At 34.4% G+C, this 20340-nt stretch overlaps 1 protein-coding gene across 2 annotated transcripts in view; it reads left to right on the plus strand.

Moving 5' to 3' along the window:
* The first annotated feature begins 584 nt into the window (after positions 1-584).
* Positions 585-20340, plus strand: part of PIK3C2G (phosphatidylinositol-4-phosphate 3-kinase catalytic subunit type 2 gamma) — a 345203-nt gene continuing 325447 nt past the window's right edge. Inside the window, exon 1 of one of the 2 annotated variants that reach the window (XM_026502333.4) lies at positions 585-887. The gene's annotated coding sequence lies outside the window, so the exon portion shown is untranslated. Of the gene's footprint in view, positions 888-7001; positions 7161-20340 lie in introns of those variants that run through there. The other variant, XM_057319037.1, reaches the window with a different exon arrangement.

A 20340-nucleotide genomic window follows, 5' to 3' on the forward strand; every position in this document is an offset into this window, starting at 1 on the left:
TCTGTCAGAGTCTTGTGCCAATTTTCGTCATGTCTGCTGGTAGATTGTTTCTTTGTGCACATTTTCTTCAGTATCTTGAAGCTGATGCCTGTAGTCTATAGACTGCACGCTGATGATGACTCCAAAAGGATTTTCTTATTAAAGGAAGGGTGGATATTCTTAACATATGGGCTGCAAACTGACCAGAGTCCCTGCTGGAGAAAAGCAGCTGTTTTCTTTCTGTTCTGTAACTCCAGGCTGGGCTCCTGCCCTGCCCTGTCTGCCTGCCACTGTACTGGCAGCTCACTGAAGGCCAAGGGGAACGCATATGTGTCCCAGTCACCCCCTTACTTTCATACCTGGAAAACAAATAGATTTCTGGTATTTAGGATTAAAGACAGAAATGATATGTCCTACTTTAAAACAGCAATTTTAGTATGTAACTTGTGTATAGTGTCAAACTTTTTAAATACATTATCTAATGCCATAGCGTATATCAGGTAACAGCAGAGAGGTTAAAGGACACATGTCACTTACGTTACGAATAACGTCACCTAGGTCATTAGTAATGTCATCAAAAGCTCAGATTTGAATCAAGGGTTTCTTGTTCCAACTCAAGGGCTCTTTCCATGACATGCAACTCCTGTTCCATACTTGTCTACTTGCCATGTGGGCCAGGCAGAAAGAAAGTCTGTGAGCTGAGCATAAGGAAATAGTACCAGGACGGAGCTGGCAAACAAGATGGTGGCAGCCAGCTTCTATGCAAAAGGATCACGTTAAGCCGATGAGTTAACTCATTCATTGAATGAACAAGCTCATTTGCTGCCCGCGTCAGCCTCCAGGCCGTGATTTCACTTATTTTTCTTCTCTGAGCTGGGATCATTTTCGTCTGAGGAAGCCCTCTTCAAGTAAGCAAACAGAACAATATAATTCTCTTGGAGCTTAGAAAGAAAAAGTGATACAGTAGTCATTTCCTATCTAGAAATATATTGCATTGGATGTCTACCTAAATTACTAGTTTCTTTTCCAAATTTATGATCCGGTGAAACGATATACAGATAATCATAGCAAAAAATGAATCCTTATAATTATTTAGGCATAAATCTATTTCTTATCAGCTCTTAGCAATAGTCCTTTAATGATACAATTTGTCCACTTTTTATTATTAGTTATTTGTTTTTCTGTTGGATGGAATATTTTCAAGAATTATTTTCTGGTACAAGAATAAGGATGATGTGTATCTTTGAACATCTAATTTATACAAACATGTTTCTTTTCTTGACAACTTTATTTTTGTATTTCTTTTTTTATTGTGATTTTTTTCATCTTGAGTTATTTAGAAATGTTTTGAAGTTGAATATTTATGAGTTATTTGTAAATTTTCTTTTTATTGATATTTAACTATATACTGGGGTCAGAAAGAATAGTCTGTGTAATACTGACTTTGAATTATGTTAAAAGTCACAGACTATATGGTCAATTTCCGTAAGCAATGCTTGTCCTCGAAAATGATGTGTAATTTCCTTTAATTGAATGCAATAGTCTACATATGTCCATTACATCAAGCTTGTTATTTTTTTCAACTCTTCTACATGCCTAATGATATTTTATCTAATTGATCTATAAATCTTGTGAGATTACTATACAATCCTTTCATTATGAAAGTGGACTTGTAAGTTTCTCTTGTAGCACTATAATGTGTAATGGCATGAATTCTGAAGGAATTGCTTTTAGTACATACATATCTCAGATACCTACAAAGTGAATTCAATCTTTTAGTTCTACAAAGTGATTCTTTTCTCCTCCAGACATGTTTTTTGCAGGTAGGTCTGTTTGGGCTGTTTTTAACATAACGACGCCAGTTTTCTGTTGTTGCTACTGTTTGCCTGAGATAAGCTTTCCTGTCCTTTTCATTTTAAGTAATCCTTATTCTTGCATATCTAGTATGTCTCCGTACACCTGATGGGCTTTTTTTCTTTTTTAATACAATGTCACAATCTAGAGATTTTACAAAATATATTCAGACCATTTACATTTATGTGCTTCCGATACACACTTTTTCATTTCTACCATTTATATTTGTCCAATTTTCCATATTTTCCTGACACCACTGGACCTTCTTCCAAATTGATCAAGGGTGGTTGTTGTTACTGCTTTCATTTCCTTCTCTCTTTCTGCTGTAGAAAGATACACCCTCTGTTATCTTAGTGGTTACATCTAAAAATTTAGCATGCATTCCTGAAACATCTAAAGTTTTCTATATCTGTACTTCTTCCTAGACAATACAAAGAACTTTTAAAATTTGGATCACCCAACCCCAACGTACATAGCCTTGTGGTCTAGTATTTAATTATATCTAATTTATTTTGATCTCCAAATTAACAATTATTATTGTTTATACAGCCAATGTTAGTTTAGAATTATCCACTATTTACTACAATTTTATTCACCATTCTTTATGAGAACATGTTTTCATCTTGTTCTACTTCTTGAAAGACAGTTTTGCTGAATATTGATTGACTTATGTTCCTCATTTGATTTTTTTCACCATCATTGTTGGCTCCCTCTTTTGTTGTGATATTTTTGCTTAGGTTGCATTCTGATTACTTTCTTAAAATTATGCACTTTGAATAGGAGTGATTTTTTTCTGAGACAGCACCCTCTTGAAAGACTGTATAAGAAGGAAACCAGGAAAATTAGCTATGCGAGCACACAGCCTGGATTCAGATCTGTTTTTCAGAACATTTTCTCATCAACACTCTACCTTTTACATCAAAAACTAATGACGTACTGTACGGTAACTAACATAATATAAAAAAACAAAACAAACACTCAACCTTTTGGGTAAACATTCTCCAATCCAGAAAGACATCTACCTGGCTCACAGTGAAGGCCAGAATGAATGGTCAGATGAGCCATGACAAGGTATTTGTCTTCAGCTAATTGAAACCAGTGTCACCACTTTTGTTCTCCTCTCCCTTTGGAGACTAATATCCTGTTTCTAAAAGCATTCATGGTATGTCTGCATGCTTGCTTACTCAGCAACGCTGTTCTTCAGTTATTTGGAGAATTCTCTTTCTTAGAGTCTTCATGATGATGTTCTCCTCCCACAGTATTGAAAAAATTCTATAACATCAGATTGGTTATTTATTGATTGTGTGTGTGTGTGTGTGTGTACTTGTGCATGTCCATATGTTTGCATATACACATGCATGGCTATGTATTCAAACTTTAAGAAGAAAATGTTTATCCAGAGAAATTAGTGATATATGTATTTTCTTTTTAACTGTACTCTGATCAATTATGCTCTGCTTGAATCCCCTCAGATGTGCCCTATTTTCTAGCTCCCGATGAGCTTTCAATTTATCCAAGTCTAAGGAACTAAAAATAATTCCACACACCCATACCTAGATTCAGATTACCTGAATACATTACTACACACACATATGTGCATGCACAAATGTACACACACACACTCAAACACACACATCCTCAGAAAAAAAAAAACTGCTGTCAGAAGGTTTTTAATATTTTTTTCAAACTTTCAGTGACTTTATACAAGAACACTGTATGTTCTTTGATGTAATTCACCATTATTAGCCACCCCCTACTACTACTACTTTATAGCTCATTATTTTCACTTGGTTGGAGTTTCAGAATTGAAGAAGGGAAAAAAAACCTTTTTGTAACATGCATATAACATTCAAAATTACTTTCTTAGATCATTCTCAGGTTTTTCAGCACCATAAAAGGAAGACCATGGTCTTATCTCTATTCAAGGTCACATCTCCAGTGACTGGCATTGAACAGGTGTTCAATATACTTTCATTTAATATAGGAAGACATAAACACTGATTGCCTCAAAGAGCAGAACTCACACAACACATAATTTTTTTCCGATCTTTGAGACAGAACAGGATAGAAGCCTTCTCTACGCCTTTCCAACAACTTACCTTAATTTTCCTTTTTACTAAGGGTTCACAAATCTGACCTTTTTGGTGGTAAAGCAATCCACTTTAGTGAATTGTCATTTCATTATTTGTGTTAATTTTCATGAATTCATGTCAATTTCCAATTACTTTGCCAACCACATATCTTTGTTATTTTAAATTATTTTTAAGCCTTTACTTTAGAGTTACCAAATGGTTTTCTATGCTAAATATAACAGATGAAAAATACATATACTATTCCTTAAAATCAAAAAACCATGAGTAGTGTTCAAAATAAAAAAACAAGACTAAAAATCTTCCTGATATGTATTTTAAAAGTACAGTACTTGGTTTGCTAATCCTTATACAATATAATACCATGTAATTATTTCTGTTACTTCATGCTTTAAGTTTATGTTACTACCAATCAATAATTTCTTACAGTACTAGTTGTCCAAAAGATGATATCAAAATCACTGACATCAAGAGTGGTTTGTTGAGCTGATCTCTTAAAATATAATAATCCTCTTTTTTCTAATTGTTAAGGGTTGATTCCAACTGTTCCATTTTCTAGCTATATAAGTTCCTAAAGATGCTTATTTCTTCTAAAATGAAGAAATTGATAATGCCTATTCAAAGGACCACGATGAGGCTTAAGTTTTGTATTACGATTAAAGAAGTTAGAAAGCACTTAGAATAATGTTTTGCACATTCTAAATTATCACTCGAAGATGTTTGGAATGGTTGTAATTATTAAATTATATTTTTTCTTCCTAAGCAGCATTTTCCAGAATATATTCTGACAGACAATTTTCCAGAAAATATTAATGAGTGTGGCTAGAAGGGGTATGGCCATGTCTGGGTTTTCATTCTCCTGTTAACAGAACATACAGTTAGGCTCATGGTCCAGTCTTGGCTAATCCTAGTACTTCACTCTCTGCCTACCACTGACCCCTGTGATTTACCCAAAAGATGTGCGTATGATCTAAGCCAGCTCAATCAGATTCCTGCTCTAAATTTTCAAACTGATGTAATTTACTATGCAGGAAAAACATGTTTCCCAAAGGTCTCTACCCATATTTCCCATCCTGGAGAAAAAGTCCATTTTGCTGTAGAAAATGCAGAAGCCAATGTATTTAGAGAAAAAGAACTTCGAGAGAGAGAAAGAGAGGCTTTGTTGTGACAGTGTTCATGTTCCTAGTTCACATCATATTCTCTATTGCATTTTCTGCCACTTGTGACCAAGACACCTGACCAAAACAAAAGTGCTCTCAAAAAAGTATCTTGAGTAAACCAGTTGTAAAATACTGCAAACTATAGCCCTGTCCTGACATTTTATGAGGTTTAGTAACATTTCTATGTATTTCTACATTAAAACAAACAAACAAACAAACAAAAACATGCTTACCTTGTGTAAGTCAGCATTTCTTAAAACATATTTGGGTATATTTTCCTGACAACTTCTCTTAACAAATGACAAACTTGTGTTTCATAGCACAATCTAGTGTTTCACAGTGGTTTGAGAACCACTGATAAAGGATTCTCATGATTCCATTTTTTAGGTCTCTATTCCCTATAAAACTTACTTTATGATTGTAATCCATATTTAATGGTGTTGTTTTTTTATCCAGGTGATTAAGTGTGTCTGCCCAGTTACATCTATTAAGCAACCCAGTATTTCTTTCATGTCTAACTTAAACTAAAAATTTATATATGCTAAGGTTGATTCATGCATTTTCTTTTTAGTTTCTTTGATGCATACATCTGTAACTGCTTAGTGCATTGTTTAACTTATTGTGTCTTTAAAATGTGTATTATTTTTCATATGCAAGTCCCTACTAATATTTTTCCATCCTTTTCTTTACCAAAAGTGCCTTAGAATCAGCTTATCACTTTCCCAAATAATGGTATTGAATTAAATGATAGATTCTTCCAAAGTTTATATTTTTTTTAATTTTACATCTTCTCATATTGAAATATTGTGTCTCCACATTTTTAAGGATTTAACACATTCTCCATACATTAGTATATCATTACAAATAATAATAATAATCTCCCTTCTAATGGTTATAGCTTCATTTATCTTATTGCATTGGCTATATTTCTAAAATAATTTGACAGAAGAAATAATTTTCTTATTCTTGATTTGAAGGAGAAATTTCATAGTGTTTCTTCATTAAATAAAATTTGATTGTTAGTGTGTGCAAATTATTTTTTATCTGTTTAATTGTTTTAAACAATTTTAAAAAATCATAAATAGATGAAAATATCAAATCCAAATTTATTTTTCTGTTATGATTTATTGATGAACTACTTGTTAAAAGATTCAATCTTGGGCAGATTAAAAAAGAAAAATTATAAAATGTTAGTGTAAAATTTTCATCAATAAACAGTTGGTTATAAAATCCCAGAACTGTCCATTAATTCACTTTTTAAAAAGTACACACAGACACACACACACACACTCTCTTATTTGATACACAAATGCCTATATCTATTATAACTTCTTTAGAAATTGCAGTAAAATGCTCTTGGCGCTTTTTGTCCTCTATTGTTTTCTGATACTAGACACCAATATTTACTATCTTGTTTAATTTTGTGTGCTTGTGTGTCTGTGTGTCTGTGTGCATATGTATGTGTATGTTTGAGTAACATATTTGGCAACACTTTTAACTTTGCTTTGATGCTTTTTATGTTTCTGTTGCAAAAATTACATAATTGAGAATATATTTTTGAATGATTTTTAATCTGATTAGCTGCTTGTATTTACTGTTATTAGAGATGCAATTGATCCTACCTGAGTCATTCTGTTTTCTGTTCTTAATTCATATTTTTAATTTCCTATTTCCTCGATGATTATAATGTAAATGTCATCAAATTTTGATTCTTCTAGCATTCTGGAAACTATACATGCCATTTGTCTTCAACCAGTAAGACTCTGTAATACATAACAATTATATATATGTGTATATATATATATATATATATATATATGCAAAAAATATAGGTGAATTTATTTTTTCTTTTTTAAAATATTTTTTTAGATTTTATTTATTTATTTATTTATTTATTTATTTATTTATTTATTTATAGCACAAGTGGGGGAGGCAGGGGCAGTGGGAGAATGACAGAGAATCTGAAGCAGACACCACACTGAGCACTGAACCTGACATAGGACTTGATCTCATGACCCTGAGATAATGACCTCAGTGGAAACCAAGAGTCAGTTGCTCAACCAACTGAGCCACCCTGGTACCCTGAACTTATTTTTTCTTAATCATCAATAAAATGAAAACAGCATATTTAATCCCCTTTCTTCCTGTAAAACAGAAAATTTAGCGTGTCTTTCAGTTTTTAGTTGAAAGTCTATAATTTTTCATCTAGTTTATTAATACCAAATAATTTTTGAAGTTATCATATTTAAAATTGTTTGCAATAATTATTAAGTCTAAGTCAACGTTAACCAATTTTTTAAAACTTATTCTTAGTTCCCTATTCTTGAATTCCTATTTTGATTAAAACTTGTCAACCGATGCACCTTTTCCATTAGAAGGGTACAAAGATTTCTAAGCACATACTTACATGCAAATATGTTTTAGCTGGTCTCACAAAATGGAAAACTGAACACTCAAAACTATATAACTAAGTAGCTAGTGTTCCCTTGTCTTAAAGGTGAAGTCTATATAAAAGCTAACTTTTTCTTTCCTTTTTCCTCCCTTTTCCCACCTCACCTCTTCCTCTCTATTCTTTTCAAAGGTAAATATTTTTGAAATTTAAGAAGTTTACATATTTTTCTTATTTTTTTCCTAGTTGTGTGTATGCGTCATATACGTATGCAGATTTGATATGCATATTCAGAGCTTTACTCAGCCCAGTTTGATTTACTTTTACAATCTTTAATGTTATCTTTCTATTTGTTTCATTTTATTTTTAGAATTTCAGTGTGATGTTAGATGTGCTTTCTCTGTTGTAATTGCAATAGCATCTCCCACTCATTTCTATCACTAGCTCCTTTTCCTTTGTATTCATAGTGTTTCTCAGTGTTTATCTCAAAATTTCATTTTCTGCTGTGCCAATTCTGCTTTTATTTATTTATTTTTAAATATTTTATTTATTTATTTGACAGAGAGAGAAAGAGAGAGAGCACGAGCCGGGGGGAGAGGCAGAGGGAAAGGGAGATGCAGATGCAGGGTTCTATCCCAGGACCCTAAGATCATGACCTGAGCCAAAGGCAGACGCTAAAGACTAAGCCACCCAGGCACCCCCCCCCAATTCTGCTTTTATTTTATTTTATTTTATTTTATTTTATTTTATTTTATTTTATTTTTTAAAGATTTTATTTATTTATTTGACAGAGAGAGAGAGACAGCCAGTGAGAGAGGGAACACAAGCAGGGGGAGTGGGAGAGGAAGAAGCAGGCTCCCAGCAGAGGAGCCTGATGTGGGGCTCGATCCCAGGACTCTGGGATCACGCCCTGAGCCGAAGGCAGACGCTTAATAACTGAGCCACTCAGGCGCCCCCGCCCCCCAATTCTGCTTTTAACAAATATTTTAAATGTGTGACAACTTTTATTTTCTTTACATTTCAATAGCTCATTAAGCTCCATTTTTATTAACATCTCCCTTTTATCCAATCTCTTCTATATTTTTATCCTGTATTTTGTTGCTATATTATTTTGTACTTAATTTTTATGTCATATTTAATCAAACACATGGTTCCTTAATTTTATAAAAAAACATATAGCTTAATGGACTTGGGTGGCTCAGTCAGTTAAGCGTCTGACTTTGGCTCAGGTGATGATCTCAGGGTCCTGGGAATAGCCCCACATAGGGCTCCCCACTCAGGGGAAGTCTGTTTGTCCCCCTCTCTCCCCTTCAGCTCCTCCCGCTGCTTGTGCTCTCTCTTGTCTCTCTCTCACAATAAATACAATCATTTAAAAAATATATATAGCTTAAGTTTTTATACAATTTACTTAGGAATACTATAGCATATTTTTCAAAAGTAATTTTTCCTTTCGTGTCTTGTTAGTCATTTTACTTCTTAGGAAATATTTTCACATCTCCCGTGTTTTTTTTTTTTCTCAATTACTCATCCTTTAGGAATGAAGGTTTTCTCCACTGATGACTCATAAATAATGTCTGTAGCTTCTCCTAGTTCCTTTCATTTTTTTTACCTGGTTGCTGTTAGAACACGTTTCTTAGGTTTTCAGCTAGAGGAACGGTAAATGCGAACAGACTTAAGTTTAATTACTGGTCACTAACAGTCAATTTAGCTAAATTCTGAACTTCATCTCTCTTGCTTTTGTTGTCTGGTTGATCACTTTGAGAAGGTAAAGATATTTCTATATAATTCTAATCTATATATAGTCCTTTTGCCAAAAATAGTCTCCTTTTGCACTTTCTCATGGCATTTTCTCATCTCCCATTCCCAGATGTAGTAAACCAAATGCTTAGCCACAGAAGACTCCAGATATTTTCATTAATGCAAAATTTAATCTTAGAAAGCATGTAAAAAGAGGGTTGGTAAAGCAGCTCTGGCTACAGATATCCTTTTTTGGGTTCGGAGGAAAGCTGATCAGATCCTAGATCCAAGCTAGGCAGTAGTAGGGAAATGAGTCATCTCCTTACCATTTTTCAGGCTGGTAGATTTATTCACCTTCAGATAACAAAGCAAGTGTCAGCCATTTTTTCCCCCTTCTATTTCAGTTTGATCTACTTTGACTCACATATGGTGAAAATTGGGGTGATCAAACGAATGGTTGTCAGTCTGTGTTGCTGGTAATGTCATACTATGAATAGATACTGTTTGGTTTTTAATTTTTTTTTTAAATATAGGATTAATTTTTTAAATCACATACTACCAGCCAGATGCCATTCTAAAGAAAATAACTGAACTGATCCTGAAAACTCCAATCTCTTTTATTATTATCATTATTCTAAGATTAGGGAACTGACTCATTTACTAAACTCACAGTCTGTGAATCAATTTTTATTTTGGTAATTTATGCTTTCCAGAATGTTGTAAAATTTTCTGATTCTACCTTACTGTTTATTTTTTTCACTTAACCTTTACATACTGTTAAATAACAAATACTCAACCAAGTAAGTTTTAAAGGTTTAATTGGCTTTATCAAACAATTCATAAATCAGTCAGGATCCCATCTAGCAAATAGAGGGGCACTCTGAGGAGTTGTACACAATGGAAGGTTTTTATAAAAGGAGGATGAGGCAAGAAAGTTATTAGCAAAGAAAAAGGATTGTTCCAAGCAAGGCTGCTTCCCTTGGGGGAAGGGCTAGGGGTCTTATGCAGATCACCTAATCTTCCTTTTGGGGTTGAGGGGAATGGAGAGGGCTCTAAGCAGACTCATTGGTGATGATGGAAAAAAATCTTTACTGACCAGTTAAGACTGCATTTCTGGAGGAGAGTGAAACTGCAATTATATTAAGTATTAAGCCTGGTTTGGAAACTAGATTTAAGTGACATCATTTTGGGCCTGTGGTTTTCTTTTAAACAATACTATTTCACTCAACTCTTATACTATGTTAATTTTTATGTGCATTCTTACTGTTGTAGCTCCTATGCAGTGAATAATATTATGTATGCCTTTCAGATGTATATTTTAAATAGAACACACATATTTTAAAGGAACTCCTTGTGGTGTATGAGCTGGTACAATAAACATGCCCATAGAAGCATTAAAATTACCACTGTATTTATATTATTATGGTTTTTCCTACACTTTTTTTTTTTTTGAGAGAGAGAGAAAGCGTGTGTGTGTGTGTGAGGAGGGGTAGAGGGAGAGGGAGAGAGAGAATCTTAAGATCTTAAGCAGGCTGCACACCCAGCACAGAGCCCCACACGGGCTCAATCTCAGGACCTGAGCGAAAATCAAGAGTCAGACACTTAACTGACTGAGCCACCCAGGTGCCGCTCCTACACTTGGCTTTTTACAAATCTGTAAGATCTCTCTCTAAATCATATTGAAATAAAAATTATCATAGCAATAACTCTTTCAAAGATTCAGTTGAAATTTAGATTTCTTGAGAATTCATATTATGTGCTAAAGATTATGTTAATACTAATATCATTAAGTAGGTATCTCTTCATACCTGCAATATTTTGAACATTTAATTCACCTGTAAGTCTGAATGTATTTGGTGAAAACATGGTTATGTTTCTAGATACGAGAACAGTAATGAATACCATGTGGCATGCGTGCCTCTGCTCCCTCTTCTGCATCCGGGCAGATGGTGGTAATGGGGCATTATCGTTCCCTGACCTTTGCTCAGCCACACAATTCTTCTCCAACTGTGTCCTGGAAAGCTACTACCATGTAATGAGATTTCATTTGTGAGATAAAATTATTTACCATTTTAGTTTCAGACCTGTATTAGAGTTCCCCCAAAGAAAAAAATGTTATTGACCTGCTTCTGCTACTTAGATCAAATATTTACAGAAAGGGTAAGCTTTTGCATGTATGGAAAATTTTGCTAAGCTATGTTAGTATTTAGCAATGAAACTTGAAGTAGATGGAAATAAATATGACAATCAATCAATATTTTTATATTTATTTAAAAATGCCCAGATTCATGTTTTTAAAAAGGTAAAATAGATAAAAATTTATATATTGGAGGATATGGTAGAAGATCAATTTGCTGTAGTTTCACGGAATTATGTTTAGCCCCTGGAATTGCCCTAATGATTATTGTTTCCCACGAAAATATTTAAGGGCTAAGTTCCTGGGTCAGGTAAAACAAAGTAGTCCAAATGATTTTGGACCAGGATACTATGAAATTTAGCCTAGTTACATAACGATTTGTGGTTTTACTCTAATTCTCGACAGTTTGAAATGACAGAAAACAATCTATTGCTGGTACTTTATAATGAAAATGTATAATGTTTCATAAATATAAATCCTTTTAAAGAATATTCGCATATTCTAAAAATGTAACTTTGATGTGCCTGAAATGGATTACTATAAAACATACAAATAAATTGTTATTTAAACAATTTCAATATATTTTAATTAAACAGCTAATTTTAAAAAACTAGAACAGAATTAACTAGTGCTTTGTATTCCGTGTCCCCTCAATGTAAGAAGAGTAACAGAAATTCCAAGTCGCAAGATACAGGGGGAAGCACTTTTTCCAGATGAGATTTAATTTCTACAAGATGTGTTGTTGAATTCTTTAGCCTTCCTTCACTTCCTTTTCCTAAAGGGAAACCTGGCTCAGCTCAGGACCTGCTCCTTTGCAGCCCTCCTGTGGAAGCTGTTGATTCTTCCATGCCCACATACCAAGGAACAGGAGGAGGCAAGGCCAATGTTCATCCAGATTGCCACTGCTTTATAGGTCTTTCATTTCTAACATTTTATTCCTTTTTAAGAAAAGATTTATTTATTTATTTATTTATTTATTTATTTATTTATTTACTTTAGAGAGAGAGAGCGTGCGGGGGGGGGGGGGGGTTGGCAGTGTTGGGGGCAAAGGGAGAGGAAGAGAGGAATTCCAAGCTGGCTGCATACAGAGCCTGACGCCCTTCCCTGGTCTCCATTTCCCAACCCTGAGCTGAAACCAAGAGTGGGTGGCTCAACAGACTGTGCCACCCAGGTGCCCTTCTAACACTTTATTCTTAAACAACAACAGTTCATAGTAAACTCTACTCTTCAGAATCCCAGGACATCTTGCTCTATTGCCTACATCCTTCCTACTTACTAACATCTACTGACCTTGTTTCTCACATCTATCAGGCACTTCTGTTCCTACTGGACCTGGTTCAATGTGTGCATTTCACATTCTAACTCCAGGCCTCCCAGAGAAATGGAAAATCATCCCATCATGAATGTTCTAAATAAGATGATTTCTTCCTCTTAGTAACAGCATAGTCATGTTTTTTCTGGTCTCATGGCAACACCATAAGGAACCACATTTCCCAGCCTTCCTTGTGATTTTATATTCAGGCCAATGGATGTGAAAAGAAATACGTGCAACTACCTAATGAGGTCTTAAAAGGGAGCCACTTGCCTTACAATTTTTTCCCTCTTTCTACTTCCAAAGTGAAATGATAGTGGCTTACAGTTTTCTTCCTACCTCTCAGACTATTTTTTATTTTTACTTTTGGGGTCCATTCCTTAAATAGGGGTTGTCTCCTACATCAGGATTCCATTTTTAGATCGGTTACATCTCTTCTTAATTAATTAAACTCTCCTTAAACAACTCTCCTGAATTAAAAAACCATATGTGCAAATATTTACTTGGCATCTTCATTTAGATTTTGTACAAATCCTCAATTTCCACATGTCTACAAAATCAAGCTGCCTATTCCCTTTGTAAAATTTATGATATTAGCAATGACATAAAGCAAGGGTACAGCTTAATGTGCTATCATAAGTTGAACAACCACCCTCATTGTCAAGAGATAAACCTTTCCTGCCACCGATAAAGTCCCCCATGCATCTCCCCATCACAACACCCATTCTCTCCCCAAAAATAAACACCCTTCTGGTAACACACTGTACTTTTCTATATAGTTTCATTATCCAAATGCATATACCTAAGCTGTATGGCTTTGTTTTGTCTTTTTTTCCTTTGGCAGTCAGGTGGGAGTAGGTACGTTTTTATAGTTTTTTTTCAATTAACGTATTTCATTTTCATCCCTTTTTTTCCTCGCAATTTATTTGTTGAAGAAACTAGCTTATTTTTCCTATATCGATTTTTATCCTGTTTTTGGTTTAACATGTTCCTCTGCCCTCTGTGTTTTTTGGACATTAGTAATTGGATATAGAAGTTTAATCAGATAAATTAAAGTTGAATTATTTGTAAGATTTCTTCATGGTAGTTTCGAATCTTGTATCAGAAAGGTGGCTGATGTTAGAAGCCACCAATGCTTGATGCCTAGATTTTATAATTCATGAGTTATTGTAAACTATTGATAACCCAATTTATCATTCTTTCTTCATTTATTAGTTCACGGCGTCTACAAAGAGAAATTTTGCCTTAGTTATGCAGGGATCATTTGATATAAAAAAAGACAAAACAAATGTTTTATGATGTACTCTATTAACCCTGTGTTGTACAAAGGAAATTAGTTGTATGTGTGTCATTATGAATGTATGCATTTAAACACATACGGTATGTTTTCATCCATTTTGGCACACCCTTGTATCTTCTGATAGCTTCCTTACTAACTACAGTAATAGGATCTCTTAAACTCACCTTATACATTATTTTCTCTAGATCAGAAATGAGCTGGTCCCCCAAGCAGCCCTGCTTTTAATGAGTAGTATTTCAATATCACAATCTGGATGTTAGTGATGCTCATTGCTATTGAGATGGGCATTTTTTTTCTAGCCTTTCCAAGGAAAGGCTTGTATATTTTTGTATATTTTTCATCATGTTTAGTATAATATCATTAGCCTTGAATAATACCATTGGACCCATAAAGTGTCACCAGCGATGCTGGAAGTTTGCCCAAGAAGCAGAGAAAAGTCATGATATTACAAGAAAAAGTTGAATTGCTTCATCTGTATGGTAGATGGAAGTCTGTAGCTGCAATTGCCCACCATTTCAAAATAAACGAGTCCAGCATATGAACTATTGTAAAAAAAGAAAAAGAAATTTATGAATCAATGATGGCAGCCACACTAGCAGGCATAAAAACCTTGCACTTTTTGTGAAATTCCTTTTAATCTCATTGAAAGTGCAGCTTTTATGTGGGTGCAGGATTACGAAAAGAAAGGCGTACATATATGCCTAATATGGGCAATATATACAACTGAGTCTGATATGACTCAAGAGAAAGTGAAGTCATTATATGACAACTTAAGGCAAAAGAAAGGTGGAGGATCTAAAGCTAGAGAATTTAATGCCAGCAAAGGATGGTTTGATTATTATAGAAGGAAGTTTGTATTTAAAAAATGTCAAGATAACAAGAGAAGCAGCTTCTGTTGATCAAGAGGGAGCAGTTCCCAGATATCATTAAGAAAATCACTGAGGAGAAAAGATATCTGCCTGGACAGGCTTTTGATGCAGATGGAAGTGTCCTATTCTGGGGGAAAAAAATGCCACAAAGGACATTTATTAGTAAGGAAGAGAAGCAAGCCCCAGGATTTAAGGCAGGAAGGAACAGGCTAACCCTACTATTTTATGTAAATGCAGTCAGGTTTATGATCAGAACTGCCTTTATTTATAAAGTTTCTAACCCCAAGCTTTGAAGAGAAAAGATGAACACCAGCTACCAATCTTTTGCTTGTATGACAAGAAGGGCTGGACAAGAACCCTTTTCTTCTGGATTAGTACCATCAATGCTTTGTCCCTGAAGTCAGGAAATACCAAGTCACTAAGGGACTGCCTTTTAAAATTCTTCTGATATTGGACAATGCCCCTGGCCACCCAGAACCCCATGAGCTCAACACGAAGGGCATCAAAGTGGCCTACTTGTCCCCAAAAACAAAGTCTCTATAATCGGCCTCTAGATTAGGGGATAATAAGGACCTTTAAGGCTCATTACACACAGTACACATGGAAAGGATTGTCAATGCTATGGAAGAGAACTTTAACAGAGAGAACATCACGGAAGTCTGGAAGGATTACACCATTAAAGATGCCATCGCTGTTATAGAAAAAGCCATGAAAACCATGATTCCCAAAATAGTAAATTCCTGCTGGAGGAAAATGTGTCCAGATGTTGTGCATAACTTGAGAGGATTTAAGACAGAGCCAATCAAGGAAATCATAAGATTGAGAATATGGCAACAAAGGTGTAGGATGAAGGCCTTCAAGATACCGATTTTGGAGAAATTCAAGATCTAAGCAGAGGAATTAACAGAAGACAACTTGATGGAGATGAGTCTTTCAAACCAGTGCCAGATCATGAGGAAGAAAATATTGAAGAAGCAGTGCCAAAAAACAAATTAACATTAGGTAATCTAGCTAATGAAGGGTTCCAATTATTCAAGACTGCTTTTGACTTCTTTTATGACATGGACCCTTCCATAATACATGTGCTGAAAGTAAAACAAATGATAAAGAAGGATTGGTACTGCGTAGAAACATTTTTAGAGAAATTAAAAAGCAAAAAAAGTCAGAAATTACTGTGAATTTTTGTGTGAGTGTGCCTGAATCTCCTGCCTCCCCTTCCACCTCCTCCCCCTCCATGCCTGAGATGATAGAACCAACCCCTCCCCTTCCTCCTCTTCCTCCTCAGCCTGCTCAATATGAAGACAATGAGGATGAAGACCTTTATGATGATCCACTTCCACTTAGTGGACGGTATATAATCATCATGCCATACAGTTAATAAACTAATCTATTGTGTGTGTCTTTGTGTGGAAATCTGATAATAACTACATGGCAAGAAATGTATGAGATTGTGTCATTAAGTATTCATTGTGTAGAACATTGTGTATAAAAGACTTGTATGGAAGTGGATAGCCTATCCTTACATAGGCATAGTGTGAGTGGTATTTAATATAAAATAACCATGTTAATTTTCTTACTGTTTTATAACTTTGCTTTAAAAAAAATCACATTATCATACAGTATGTCTCTCTTGTAACTGGAGAAACTGGGTATCAGCCTATCATCATAGGTAAATGGTTTTTTAAAAAATGTAGCAAAGGAGGCACCTGGGTCTCTTAGTAGGTTAAGTGTCTGACTCATGATTTTGGCTCAGGTCATGATCTCATGGGTCATGGGACACTGGGCTCCATGCTCAGCATGGAGTCCGCTGAAGATTCTCTCCCTCTGCCCCTCCCCCAATTCCCATGCCTGCATGCACTCTCTCTCAAATACATGAATAAATCTTTTTTAAAAAGTAACAATGAAAAAGTGACAGTGTTTCTATAGTGTCTTATGAACATGAATTACCATAAAGCAATTGTTTGATTACACTAGGCTATCAAAAAGCAATCATATTGCTGTCTTTGTTATCAATGCATGAATCATTGTACCTGTAATAAATATGAATTTTTTTCACATTATCTTTTATTTTTGATGTCTAGTCTTAGTAATACATATATAACACCTACAGTGTTTTGTATTACATAAGCCAATATTGATGTAGGTTCTGACAGATGATTCATTTTTTAAACTACCTAAACTTTTTGTGTCAATAAGTACAGTACAGTACTGTGAACGTATTTCTTCTTCCTCATGATTTTCTTGATAACAATATGTGTTAATCGACCATCTACATTATTGGCAAGGCTTTCAGTCAACAGTAGGCTATTAGTAGATATTTGGGGGAAATCAAAAGTTACATGTGGATTTCTGACTGCAGGAGGGATCAGCGTCCCTAACTACTGCATTGTTCAAGGGTCAACTGCAGATGGATGAATAAATGAGTTCATTTATTTAAGCCAATATCTCCCCAAAATAAGAATAAATAAGAGCTTCAGATTTTTCATGTATAAGAAGCTTAGGCAGTCTAATGAGAAGTGAGGCTTTTATTGGATTACACGTGTATAAGAAAATGTCAATTGTTCATGTAAAAATGCACCTGATAGAGACTTTTGGAGATTAATATTTTCCCCAAGCACCCCTTGCTTTCACTTAGGTGAAAATAATATCAAGGCTCATGATAATAATAACACATTTACGTCATCATCACCCAATTCCAAATTAGACATAATGTAAATTATATATATATTACATACATATATATAATTGTTTGTGGTCTTCTCTATATTCATACAGCAAATTGAGCTGAGAAAGTTCAAATTTACATCTATCTAAAATGTAAGTGTCTCTCTGTGTCTGCATGATATATGTAATTGGTTCAGCAGATGAAGAAAGATGGGAATTTCAGATCACCCTTTCAGCCCAGAGTTTTCTCAGGAACCAGGTTAGCTCCATAGTCTATAGACTTTCCCTTCACCTTACTGACAATACGGATCGTTTGGCTTGATTAGTCTTTGACATGTCTTATGTTGGCACGATTTTATCTTCTACGACATTTATATATATTTTAAAAACTGGTAAGTTTCCAATGCCTACAATTTGCTATCTGATACAAAAATCATTTTTCTTCAGCCTTGTAATATATTTCTCTCACCCTCTTCTCAGTTCCCCCCTGCAGATATACTAATTCAGTAGGATAGCCAGGACTTTTTGAATCAAGAACAGACACCTTCAGACATTTTCTTTGCTCTTTTGTAAAACAAACATTTTTGTTCCCATTCTGAACACTGGGGCTATTTGGATGATATCTGCACCTTTGTAGATTTAGAAAATGGAAGCAGCGGGCAGAGGCTGCCCTTTCTCTGATAGTGCCTAAATTCTGTCTGTACTTTCTCCTGAGGCCAGATGAGTAATTAACCCTCAATAAAAAACTGATATCTGAAAAGTTGAACTGAATGGAAGGTTAAAAGCAATTGCAGTAAACTAAGTTGTCATTATTAACATCTTTTAAATACCCCATTTGAATTTAGCTGAACGTACCAACAAAGAATAAAGGACTGTTTTTATGCTGTCTACTATAATTCCAGTCTCTGGTTTTCCAATCAATTTAGGAAGCAGCTTCCAGTTTGCATATTGTATTGATTTTATATTGTTACTGTGACAAATGATTACAAACTTAGTGCCTTAAAACAAAACAATTTATCATACAATTTTGTAGGTCAGAAATACAACATCGGTCTCATTGTACTAAAACCAAAGTGTTGGAAGGGCTGTGTCCCTTTCGGGAGGCTTTTAGAAAAGGGAAAATCTGTTTCCTTGTCCTTTCTAGCTTCTAAAGGCTGTTTGAATTCCTTGGTTTATGGCCCGTTTTCCCATCTTCAAAGCCAGCAAAAGCAGGCTGAGTCTTTCTCAAATCATATCACTCTGACCACCTCTATTACTTCCTCTTCCACTTTTAAAGATCCTTGTGATTATGCTGAGCCCACTCAGGTAATCTCCCTATTTTAAGGTCAGCTGATTAGGAAACCTAATCCATCTGCAACCTCTTTGCCATATAACCTAACATATTCACTGGTTTTCATGTATTAAGACATGGAATATTTTGGAGGGGGGCATTATACTGCCTATTACACTTTTTTGGGGGGGTTCTGAAGTGTCTTATATAAATCAGGAAGCGATAGCCATGTCTTCTCAATTATGTTGTAATTGCTTTTAATCTGTATGTACAGTTCTGCCTCGAAGTCAAGGTATATGACTTTCAATTAGTTTATTCATTACTTCATAATGCAGAGTATACACATTTGCTAGCTGGTACTAAATAATGTTTTTATTTGTTTATAAACTAAGAAATAATTTAACTTCTAGATTGTGATGGTAAGGATGGGATTTAAAATTATTAGAAATTCCTTAAAATCACCAAATTTAATATTGAAAAAGTGAATCTGAAAGAAGTTTTGTTTTTATTACATTTTCAATATAGATAAGTATTTCTCATTCTCCTTTATCTCATGATAATGAGATTTTTCAGAGAGGCCTCTAACCCATTTCAAGTTTCAGTACTGTGAGAAATGCTTGAGAAAATATCATTATTAATAAAAATTTAAAAGTTTTCAACTCTTTTCAGTAGAGGTTCTCTGAGTTGAGTTGGTACTGTGTTGCAGTGCCTAAATTCAGGCAGCTCTAGATATGATATTAGTATGATATGACCACCTATATGTCTCTCTTTAATCCTTACTTAAAACAAATCTGTAAATACAAATTTGGAGACCTTGGGTAAATTAATTCACCTTTCAGTGTTTCAGCTTTCTCATTTGTTAAGTGGCAATAATAATATTACAGGTTGAGATGAGAAATAAATGTGTTAATACATATAAAGTAGTAGCACAGAGTTGGTCTCAAAAATATTAGGTATCACTTTTATTATTAACAACAACAAATGCTACAGCCTAAAGGAATCTTTAACTTCAGGATCAGACTAGTGATACCTTTAAAGACCTTCTTTAATGGCTCTACAAAATTAAGAAATAATTTTTAAAAAACCCAATCAGTTCTTTGAAGCCACGAAAAATTATAAAGTCACTTCTCTATGTGTAAAGAAAAAAAATCATATTTTTTCACTTTAAAAAACTTTTAATTTGTTTAATTTTTTAATCATTTTATTTATTTTTATCATGATAACTATACTCTTTAATTCCCATCCTCTATTTCCCCCAACTCCCCACCCACCTCCCCTTCAGTAACCTTCAGTTTGTTCTCTATAGTTAAGAATCTGTTTCTTGGTTTGTCTCTTTTTCCTTTGCTTATTTGTTTTGTTTCTTCCACATATGAGTGAAATCATGTGGTATTTGTCTTTCTCTGACTGACTTATTTTGCTTAGCATTATATTCCCTAGCTCTGTCCATAATGTTACAAATAGTATTCTGGTGTATATACATATCCCGCCTCTTCTTTATCCATTCCCCTATTGATTGACACTTGGGCTGTTTCCATATCTTGGCTATTGTAAATAATGTAATGCTGTAATCAACATAGGG

This window comes from Ursus arctos, unplaced genomic scaffold (assembly GCF_023065955.2).
Source record: "Ursus arctos isolate Adak ecotype North America unplaced genomic scaffold, UrsArc2.0 scaffold_26, whole genome shotgun sequence".
Lineage (NCBI taxonomy): Eukaryota > Metazoa > Chordata > Mammalia > Carnivora > Ursidae > Ursus > Ursus arctos.